We start from the raw sequence: 12,004 nt of genomic DNA, 5'->3' as shown, positions 1-12,004 counted from the left end.
ATTGAGTCATTTGCATGCTAGATGGGATATTAATATTCTAACTTTCTTCTATTTAATCAATTTGTCCTATTTACTCCCTCCATTCGGATGGATTTGGAGCCAATCGAAAGTATATAATTGTTAAGTAAAAACGTGCGACTGATTTCGTGCGACTGACCCGCGGTCAAGTCGCGGATTTCGTGTGACTCACCCTTTTTTTTTTCCTTTTTTTTAAAATAATTATTATTAATTTTATTTATATTATTGTTATTATTATTATTATTATTATTATTATTATTATTATTATTATTATTATTATTATTATTATTATTGTGATTGTTATTATTATTATTATTATTATTATTATTATTATTATTATTATTATTAACTTTTTTTTATTCTTTTAAATATTATTTTTATTATTTTTGTTGGTGATGTTGTTGTTGTTAGTAAATTTTTCTTTAATTTTATTTTTAAATATTGTTTTTGTTATTAGTGTTATGATTATTATTATTGTTTTTGTTATTATTGTTATGATTATTATTATTGTTGTTATTATTTTTGTTAATATTATTATTATTATGATTATTGTTAATTTAGAAAATTAATTACAATAATAATAATAATAATAATAATAATAATAATAATAATAATAATAATAAATATTTTGTTAGATTATATTTGTTGATAATGATTAGTTAAATATTGTTGTTGCTAATTTATATATGTTGATAATGAGTAGTTTAATATGTTAATTAATTATTGTCTTTTGTTCATGTGGTTAATTTAACGTAACGTTTGATTATTTTTATTTATTAATAATAGTTAATTAAATTATCAAAAATTGTAGTCAATGGCTGACTCACGGAAAAGGAAAGGGTTTTTTAGAAACTTGTTGAGCGGGAATAGTTCTAGGCCTACCCTGCTCAGAGGAGACCATCATGAGAGGGGGGTAATGGGTTCTGCTAGGAGGGCTGGGCAGGAAGAGGCTGCCAGACACAATGAGGCCCAACAGTCAAGTACGCTGCAGCAAGTGCGTACTCGTTTTGATGATCAGGCTAGCAGCCTCCAAAGTAGTTGGGGGGTTTCTAGTGATAATGATGATGCTAATGATGTTGAGTACCAAGGTGCTGTTCTTCGTCCAGTGGACTGGACTGTTGTCCAAGGCCCAACGGGAAATTCGCACGTGTTGACCCTAGTTCTTCAGGCGCATCTGAGCGCGCCGGACATAGTTACGTTGATAATGAGCCGCCACGGGGGAGCAGGCGCTCACAATCCGCTGGAACGGACTGGTTGGTCACATCCCCCCAGCCCGGGGGGCCCACAGATACGCGCCTGATACCTAGCTATTGCGGGCACATAGCTAAAGTTATTTTTGACGGCTTTGAGCGTACGCCTCCAATTCTGGAGTGCCGTAGTAGAAAGAAGTCGTTGAAGGCGATCATCAGACTGCGGGATATGACCGATGCGCTTTACGATATTCTACCTGCCACTCCTCTCGGCCAGCTACCGTACATTATGCACCAGCACATCGACTGTAGTTTGATATCAGCCTTCGTGGAGAGGTGGCAGCCGGATACGAACACCTTCCACATGCCATTGGGGGAGATGACGATTATGTTGCACGACGTGCAACGCATATTGCGCATAAGTATTGAAGGTTCACTACCGGCTGAACTTGCTGAGGGGGAGTGGAAGCTCGCTGTTGCTAGTCTGTTCGGGGAGCCCATAGCCGAGCTACGACGGAAAGGGATATTCAAGGCAGGTTGCATCAACGTTGCTGAAGTTATGCAGTTGTGCCATCGGTCCCAGGCTATGGAGACCCAGTCGACAGCCTACTACATGGCTATTGTCGGCTCTACCCTGCTGGCGGATAAGACCAGAACCGGCATGCGACCTCACCCGATACTTACCGTCAACGTCGATCAGGATGAGATCGCCTGGGGTGTGGTGACGCTGGCCTACATGTATCGCCAACTGGATGGCATCTAGGGCTGGTTGCAAGACCATTGCTGGTTGCCTCACATTGCTCCAGACATGGATTTATGAGTACTTTTCCGCCTTTCGCCCTTATCCTCGCCAAGCAGATATGCCTAATAAGACTAGGGCGGAGATGTGGTCCATGCCCAAGCCAGGTTGTGAGATCAACAGGCTGAGGGACTGCAGGAGTATACTGGACTGCATGACGGAGACTCAGGTATTGTACATCACATCACACTTTGTTATTCATGTTATTTTAATTTTAGATTATTTTTATATGTTAACTTGGCTTGTATGCAGGTGGAATGGACTCCGTACATGACTTCTCCAAGGGCATTGCTAAATGAGCACCCACGCACCACCTACATCGGGGGTATTACTTGCTTTGATATCGTCGAGGTGTATTTGCCGGAGAGGACAGTGCGACAGGTCGTCTTTGTGCAGGCTATTCCCCCCCCCCCCCCCCCCCCCCTCCTCCTCCTATGAGACCAGCCCAGGCTGTACGACCGGCACACGGAACCTATTCCGTGACCTTTGCTTCTCCGCCTATGTACACGGAGGCATGGAATAGGTTCCCCTATAGTGCCCGCCTTGGTGATCAAGCACTTCGTCGGGCATCTGTTCCATCATAGGCTGATCCTAGTTACATTGACTGGTTCAGAGTGTGCTCCCACCCGTACGTCCTCCCCGGCGAAAGACCGAGTGCCGATTTTGGCCAGCTGAAAGTAGATCCGAATACGTAAGTTTTTTAAGTTTATTTGTTTTCTATTATGTCTTTGTGTTATTTAGATGCTGTTTAATATCTTGTTCACACCCTTTTTCCTATTTTTTTTACAGTTTCTAAATGAATGGCCGAGTCGAGTCGCTCCATTTGTGAGATTGCCTCCTGTTGCGGAAATGACCCCCCGGGAAAGACATGCTTTAGATGTATACCTTGGTGATGTTAAAGATTTATTTGTCGAATGACAAGCTTTTAAGGGGCATGGCCCTTCATAGACTGTAGTTAAACTAATTTACATTAATGCTTTTATTTATTTACATCAATGCTTTTTACATTATATTTAATTCATGTTTACATCAATGCTTTTATTAATTTACATAATTACTATACATGTTGAATTCCATCTACAAATTGAATCACATCTACATGTGTAGTTAAACTAAATATTGATGCACACAATAGTATAACTATGGACTATCTACAAATTGAATCCCATCTACATTTTTACAGTTAAACTAAATATTAATTTACACATTGTGTTACATTATGGACTATCTAAATTTATCTTCAGCGGTGTTATTACGTTGTGGTGGTTGTGGCCCGTATAGTCTATTCCAAAGCAAAATCCTGCTACTAAAATGTGTTTCTATATGTCTGGAAAAATTGTCAACTGCTTCTCTCCATGATTGATGGACCGGTGCCAGTGGAGATGAATCATCGTTCATTAATAGTTGAACAAAATGATTTCTATTCACCCAACATATATGTATAACTTTATTTACACTATGCATGCTCGCTGCTTTCCTTAACGGAAGAACCAAACAATTGTACATCGGATTACCGTTAGCAGAACTATAATAAGCAATGCCAATGTTAAGAAACGTTGCTGCAGAGTACAATACCGTCGGTGCATCCATCCAGTGAATATAAGGAGCAGGTCCATTGTTGTGTGAACCAATTCTGAATATAGCATTGTCTAATGTCTGCTCTGATAGATACACACGTAGGTATTGCTCTCTGTTCATTTGCATTTCCATAGACATTGCACGTCTTAAAAGAGGCCATGCCTCCTGGCCTCCCAACTCTGTGGCGGCAATAGCTTTAAATCCACAGTTACCATCACCTATGACATCAATCCAATCAAACAAGTAAGGAGGAAGAATGTGCGGGATGTGATTAGGCCATGGAAACAGTGAAAAATCACGACATCCTGGATCATTTTCAATTATTGAAATAAGGTTAGTAAGATTAAGTTGTAACAAACTAATTTAAATAACGGAAAGGAAAGTCATGTACCGGATAAGTTGAAGCTAAACTTAATTCCAACTGAGGCTTGTCTTTCCCAACCACTGGATCTACCACTGGATGTCCCGTGGGATGAAGATCTAGACCCTCGACCACGAGAAGATGATCTACTATATTCAAATGCGCTTTTATTTCTTCTAAGGGTTTTTCTTGTGGTTGGTCTTCCCTTTCTAGGTGGACTTGCGTAAGGCTCAGGTATATCGGCTCCATCGGGATGTAATTCATCTTCAAGTACCTGAGACAATTGTCGTACAACTGCGAGATCAGATTTTAAGACTTCATTGACCAACGTGAAATAGACTACATTTAATAAAGCTTGATTATAAGTTTATTAAGCTGATTGGGGTTATTAAGTAAGTTAATTCGAGTAATAATATTATTATTTTGATAATATGGACTCAAGTATTTGATTTGTTAACATTTTCAAGAAAGAGGTTTATTTTATTTAATATATAAAATTCGTATAAAGAGTACTTCAATAAAAGTGTATTTTGATTATATTTTATTAATTGATTACTATCTTATATTTATAAAAAAAAATAATAAATTTAAATTAAGTATTGAAAAAAAAAATATTCCTAAATGCAATCCTTATTCATACTACCAATTACGAAATATTACTTATTTCATAAATCGTCTATTATAAACCGACATACCCTTCCCCATTTCTTTCTTCATCCTCATCATCTTTTACCTTCAAACTCTCAATCCCTCTCTTCCCTCTTCTCTCATGTCCCACTCCCCTCAACTACAGCGGCGGCACAACCAAGCCCAGCCACGAGTTCCACCACTAACAGCAATCACTTCTCCTCCTCCCTTTATTGTTGGTAACCTCTTTTCCCTCTTTTGTTGTTTTGTTTTCAAATTTAAATGTTAGAGTTTTGTAAATTAATTTGGGGTTTTTAAATCAAATTTAAGCATCAAATGAGTATATGGATTCAATTAGTAATTGAGTTGTTTTAGTGTTGATTAGAATTGGTTATTTGGGTTATTTGAGTTCTAGTATCAAATTGAGTATTTGGGATTCTGAAATTTCAGTTCATAAACTGAACTTTCTGTTTTGGCTGTTTTGGGGATGGTTCTGATTGTTTTTGGGTTCTTATGTCTTCTTAAGATTTATAGAACTTTGAGTCGCGGTCGTGTGGGTACTTGAATCACCCCGAGATGAGTTCGTATGAGGAAGTTATGTCCAAAATACTAGTAGACTGTCATAAAGATCGACTATGAGGTTCCGTTTTGTTCTGTCCGAATTGTGTTGCTGTTTTTGAAATAGTTAGAGTCGTTTTGGGATTTTAGTGTCTTCATGAGATTTGTAGAGCTTCGAGTCGCGATCACGTGGACACTTGAATCGCTCCAAAATGAGCTTATATGAGAGAGTTATGTTCAAAATAGTGAAATACTAGCAGGCTGTCTTGGAAATCCATAACGAACCTTCTGTTTTGGCTATTTTGGGATCGTTCTAATTGTTTCTGGGTTTTTGTGTCTTAATAAGAATAGTAGAGCTCTGATTAATGGTCGCGTAGCCACTTAAATCGTCTCAATTGGTTTCCGTATGAGTGAGTTAGCCTGTTTTAGTAAGAGGTGTCCTAAAACCATTACGGGATTTCTAATTAGATGAGTTTTGTTGATTGAGACTAGCTGTTGGATATGTATATTTAGCTGCTGAATTATTGTTAGGAACTAAGAGTTTTGACAAGTTATGATAATGGTGAATAATTGAATAGATTAATACACTCTTAGATGTAATACTAGATACTTGTGAAACAATTTGTGGGAATGGATTCGTAGTGTCTTGATGGTGTATAGGTAGTGGTGAGGATTTGGATTTGAATGTTGTTAATGATAATTATGGGTCAAAGTGGTGATAAGAACTTAATTGTGGAATTATTAATTAGTATGAATTTACGAAGATTAGAATATCGATAGGATATTGAATGTGGAAAGTTTATGGAAACTTGATGTTCTTAAATGTTAGTTGATTCATGTGAATTTGCTAGTGGTGGATAGTTCTTTGTTGTAGCTATTTATTTAATAGTTGGGTAATTGTAAGTGTTGGATATAACCCTTGATTTTATATGATTGGTTATTCTTGAAAGTATCAGGGTTCGTGTGGAAGTTATTAGTTGAATGGATAAATTAGTTGTGTTCTTCTTTTAGGATAGCTGGTTAATCTTGTTTAGTTTCTTGGATTGAGTTAAATGAACTAGAAGTGTTTGAATTGGAAATATAAAGAGAGTTGTGGAGACGCATGATCGTTACAAGGTTATAAGCTAGTCTTAAACAAGGTTATATTTTTATATATGTTGGGGTTAGAATTAGAACTTGCGCAATCTTTGAAATTAGAATTATTAGAATAGAAGATGGAACTAAGATGCGGTCTTAGGAGGAGATGCAATGAGCTATTTGAACCTAGTTTGTGGTATCGAACGCTTTGTTGTGATGTTATGTTTGTTATGCTACAGGAGGCGACGTCATCAAGGAACCATTCTAGCTGTTAGCCGCGAATCGATCGCGGCTCTTTGAAGCGTCTTGTTGGTGAGTAGTAACAGTCCCTTAAAGAGGGGTCTGACCAGGCTACCATTTGTAAAATGTTTATTTAAAGTTTGTGAAATTTATATGAATGTGATAAATGTTTATGAATGATTATGCTGATATTGATATGGTCAATGGATCGGGCTTGCGAGCTGGTCATTGACGGAGTTGAGGAACATGGTTCCTTACTCCCTGTTTTTGAAGCGAATTGTCATTGAGAGATTGACTAGCTTCACCCGAGAGTGACATAGCCTTAGAGCTATGGATGTTCTCTCAACTAGACTCCCTGTGCGCACATAGATCTAGGGAACTGATGTTGCTTTTAAACCTATAATTTGAATTTACTGTGTTTTGTTGTTTTGGATTGTTACTTCTCATTCAGTTTAATCTGATTCCCTGTTGTTTCCATCTTTTAGCTTGTCTACAGATCGGAACCAGTCGGGAATAATGGATTAGCGGAGGTGATTAGAGTTTCCAAGGATGTTAATTGAGCTGAGTACTAAGGAATTATAAATTTGTATCAGGAATTTTGGATAAATGTAAATTTGTTTTGGCTGTGCTTGTTATATCGGACTTGTAGAGAATTGTTTGATTATCTTGTGTAATAGTTAGATGATGGCTTTGGGATTTAGCTGAGTTAGTCACGTTGAAGAGCTTGTGACCCCTTTGCTTGAGTTTTGGAAGTGTGATTTCAGTTTCCTTGGGAAACGAACCTAGTGATGACCCTGTTTACCCAGTCAACGGTAAGTCGGGTTGTTACACAACAATTGAAAGTACTCTTTGTCATCGGCGTTTGCGTGTCGTACTCCTTCGTTGGTGTCATCTCCTACCTCTGTGTACTTCAAAGTACTCCAGAATGGATGAATGTCATCCACATACAAAGCACCTTGTGAACCGATCGACATATATAAATAAGAAGCACACGGCAATCCATGGGTGTGTTGAAGTACACAACCGCATTTGTTAAGTACATAATTACCCAAATCAAACATACGGTTATGCTCAAGCCGCATCTGCTCCAAGGCAAAAAAATATACTTGGCGATATAAAGTTCTAAAGAAATGATGTCGCAACGACCTTGAAACAGAATTCATGGATTCCTGTAGCGCTTGTCGGACCTTAGCTTGCTGGTTTGTTATCTGTGCGTGTGCCCTTTTAAACAGGGTATCAAATGAGCTATTACTGCTGCCAAGATAATACTTGAAAGACGAGTGTTGGCTTTCAACTCTGCTGGTAGTCTGGTTACCCATGTGTAAACAGTCATTCGTCCACGCACGTATAAATTTCTCTCTAAGTGGAATCCATGTTCCAGCCAAATATCGAACGACCTTTTTGTTCCTAACCGACCAGGTAGTCACGATCGATTGCCATCTCTGTTCAAATTCGTCGATTATAGAACTTTCAATCAAGGGGTTCCATCTATTTTTCCTGAATACTTGGCCTTGTTGATTTCTTTTCCCGTCACACAACTTGTCCACCATGTTCTCAACGTCGTTTGCAATATGCCAAATGCATAATAAATGCCGCACATCTACATTAAACACAACATTGAACGTAATTAAGACATATTCAATAAAGAGAACGACAATAATTAATCAACAAAACTTTTTTACCGAGGAAGACATCACGAATAGCTGCAGATAAACCCTCATCTCGATCAGTGACAATTACGCTAGGAGTCAGAGCTGTGCCTAAAATATCTCTCAATCCCTGTAACACCCACGAATATGACACAGCCACCTCATCTCGCATCAAACAGAACGCAACCAAGAAGTTGTGATTGGTTGGCGTCATTCCTATTACTTCACACAGTAGCCACTTGTTTTTGTTTGTTTTGTACGTTGTATCTATCAACATAACATACGGCCACGTACGTATCATTTGGATAGAGGTAGGATTTGCAACTAATAATCTGCTCAATTCCCCTTCACTATCCAAGTCTGTCCAGACCACGTAATTAAGCTCTGTGGCCATATAAAGACAGTGTTGAAGGGGAGTCCTACCCTCCATCTCTTCTCTCCTTATTGATTGCCTAGCATTATAAATCTGATTCATACTAGTAAAAAATCCAGGAAAATTTTCTCTAATTGAAGTCATGATAAAGGCAGTTTGCATGTCGGTTGCACTAAGTTGTCGTATGTGCTCTCGAATATCTACATTCATCCTATTTGCCCTTACATGACCTTCTCTGTACACTAAAAATCAGTGGTTATGTCTACCTTTTGCCCCAGGACACACCCTCACCGTCCAAGGTCTTTCTCCTGGTTTACGACTACTTGCTACAATCATAAATTTACACCGACAAGTTCTACTTTTAGAACCAGGTCGGGCAGCATTATCTAGGTTATGCAAATCACCCCTAATATTACCATTGCGGTGACATCTTAAATACAAACTAACTCTAGAAACGTCCTTTTTGTTTATAAGAAGCACGTGTAAATTGAAAACCAATTGTTATTGCTATCTCATCGGCCCAACTATGTAATTCATCTATAGAATCAAATTCCCTATCCGTAACAAATCTACCAGAGTAATCTACATTGTCTCCTAAGTTTTCAAAGTCCTGCAAATTGAAAATATGAATTAAACCATACATTAGGTTATTAAAAAATTATACATACAAACATTAATAATAAAAATATTCAATAATAAATAAAAATTATAATTTACTTTAATAATTAATATTAAAATAATAACAATACAAAAAATAAATTTAAATAATTGTAATAATAATAAAACATATTAATATAAAATAATAAGAAAATAATAATAACAATATATAATTATAAATTATTTAAATTAATAATAACAAAGTAATAATAATAATGTTAATAATATAAATTACTTACATTATTAATAATAATAATAATAATAATAATAATAATAATAATAATTATTATTATTATTATTATTATTATTATTATTATTATTATTATTATTATTATTATTATTATTATAATAATAATAATAATAATAATAACAATAATAATAATAATAATAATAATAATAATAATAATAATAATAATAATATTAATAATAATAATATTAATAATAATAATTTACTACAACGTATATTAAAACATAACAACAATATATATTACTAAATAAATATTATATAATTTACATAATAATAATGTAAATAATAAAAAAAAATGGAGTCGCAAAAACTGGGCGAGTGGACCACGGAGGAGTCGCACAAAATGTGCGATTGGACCGCGGTCCAGTCGCACGTTTTGTGCGACTCCTCCGTGGTCCATTCGCCCAGTTTTTGCGACTGTAATTTTTTTTTTAAAAAAATACACCGAGTCAAATCGATTAAAGTACGTACCGCATCCAATTCAATACTCGCTTTCGTTAGCCATAGTTAATCGATTCCAACTAACAGCTTGTTTAAAATCGAAGAACGTTTTTAGAGAGATTTTAGAGAGACAGTACCATGTTTGAATTCGTATATCATACAAGAGTGCTACTGAAAATTCAATATATATAGGGTCGCGATAAAAATGATCGGGATTACGTTTATACTTTAAATTTAATGTTTTTAAAGTGATAATAGTATTATTAAGTGCGATTTACATTTGTTAAACAAGTTTTAAGTCCAGGGACAAATTTGTAATTTCATTAGGATGGTAGCGATAAAATGAAAAGGATGACGATATATAACAATGCCCTTGTTTTATTTAGTTTTTCATGCTTGGTGTGCCCCAAAACATGATCTCTTTTTAGATTATCGCACTATACCATGTTGTTAAGTCGACTATCAAGTCTTCGTCATTCGTCAACTAGACAACTAACAAAATTGATACTTCTTTCAATTCACTATTAATGTCTCATTTGCTTTATGCACTCCATCCAATGCACTTATTCAATCTTAATATCTCTAATTGTGCATTATTAAAAATTATGGAAAATTGGTATGAATGATCCTAGCATTGAGACGAATCAAAAAAAATCTTACTTGACTATGTTTTAACTTATAAATTAATAATAAAATACAAATTAAGAGTAAAAGATTAATAGTGTGCAAAAAACAAATAGAACATTAGTGCTAAATTGGATAGAGTAATTTACAAAACATCACTATAACCTTATCGATTACAAAAAAAAATATAAAGTTTTTGCAAAATTTAAAATTCTTGCATTATGTAATTGGACAAAGCAGCATGTCATAGTTGTTAAGAAAAAATCAATTATTATTTTATTCTATTAAGATATAAATTTTAATATATGTGGTAAGTTAGACGTGTCTTCTCAAACGAGTTGTGTGTCACATATCTATTTGGAAGATTAATTGAGGAAAATTTGAAACAAATAAGCAAAAAATTATAAAAAATTCGAATAATGGTAAAGTTTTGAAACTATTTCCCAAGAAAAAAATCCTAATTTTCGTATTAAAAACAAAAAAAAAATTATACCTTAGACAACTGCAAAAATATGTTAGACCACTTTACTAGTGTTGGATTGGAAGAGGGGGGGATTAATTGAAGCTTTCAAGATGTTTTAATGGAGGAAAATAAGAGAGCAAAGGTCGAATGAGGTTTTAGGATTTAATGGAATTGGGAGAAAATGAGGAAGGAAGGAATATCTGGAAATTTAACTCGCATATGTTCGCTGTTATTAACAGCGAACAAAGACTGGAGTTAAAAAATAGTGAAAGTCTTTGTTCGCTGTTAATAACAGCGAACAGGCTCTTTGACTTTTTTTGACATTAACTCTTTGTTCGCTGTTAGTAACATCGAACAAATTCAAATCACAGCTTTGGGAAAAAACTGCTTATCTTGGGAAATAGTTTCAAAACTTTATCATTGTTTGAATTTTTTATATTTTTTTGCTTATTCATTTCAAATTTTTCGCACGTATTTCTCTTTGCCCTTCCCTGAAAGGGTACCGTATGGATAGAGTCTGTCAACTACCTTCCTTTCCCCAAACTCTGGTTTGTGTGGAATACACAATTGATGACTATGAGATATATTTAAACCAAAAAAGTATGGTGTGAGATTTTGATGGATTTCAGTTTAATTAAATTGTTTTCGTAATGTAATTTCTATCATGTTTATTGAACGAGAGTAAAGATAAGCCGATTTTGTATAATAATACTCCCTCATATTCTTCCTAATACTCTAGGTTACGATTTATTTATCACTTTTAGTTTGTATGTTATGTAATCTATAAGCTAAAATGTAGTCAAGTGACATATTGTTTCATCCGTCTCAATACAAGGATTATTAATGTCAATTTTTCATATTTTTATTATATACAGTTAATAATATTAAAGATTAAAATTTTATCTCAGCAAGTGTAAAAAAATAAATGGGACTATTAAAAGAATATGATTGAATATTATTAATCTATTGGCACAAAAGAGGATAAATAACAGCGCTGCTTCATCTTGACTAAAAAACTTTTAATGTTGTTAAGTCAACTATGAAGTCTTCGTCAACTAAGAAAATTGAAAATTCACATAACTCTACTATAACCGTTAGTCGA

The 12,004-nt window shown here is 35.1% G+C and overlaps 1 long non-coding RNA gene across 1 annotated transcript; it reads left to right on the top strand.

Moving 5' to 3' along the window:
• Nucleotides 1–4,656: 4,656 nt before the first annotated feature.
• LOC130804476 (uncharacterized) lies at nt 4,657–8,122 on the top strand. Its single transcript, XR_009040021.1, has 3 exons — nt 4,657–4,812; nt 6,448–6,520; nt 6,934–8,122. It is a non-coding gene; the product is annotated as an uncharacterized LOC130804476 (long non-coding RNA).
• The last annotated feature ends 3,882 nt before the right edge of the window (nt 8,123–12,004 follow it).

This window comes from Amaranthus tricolor, chromosome 17 (genome assembly GCF_026212465.1).
Source record: "Amaranthus tricolor cultivar Red isolate AtriRed21 chromosome 17, ASM2621246v1, whole genome shotgun sequence".
Taxonomy (NCBI): Eukaryota; Viridiplantae; Streptophyta; class Magnoliopsida; order Caryophyllales; family Amaranthaceae; genus Amaranthus; species Amaranthus tricolor.
The sequence above is the reverse complement of the archived record's forward strand: the minus strand, read 5'-3'. Positions and strand labels throughout refer to the sequence as shown.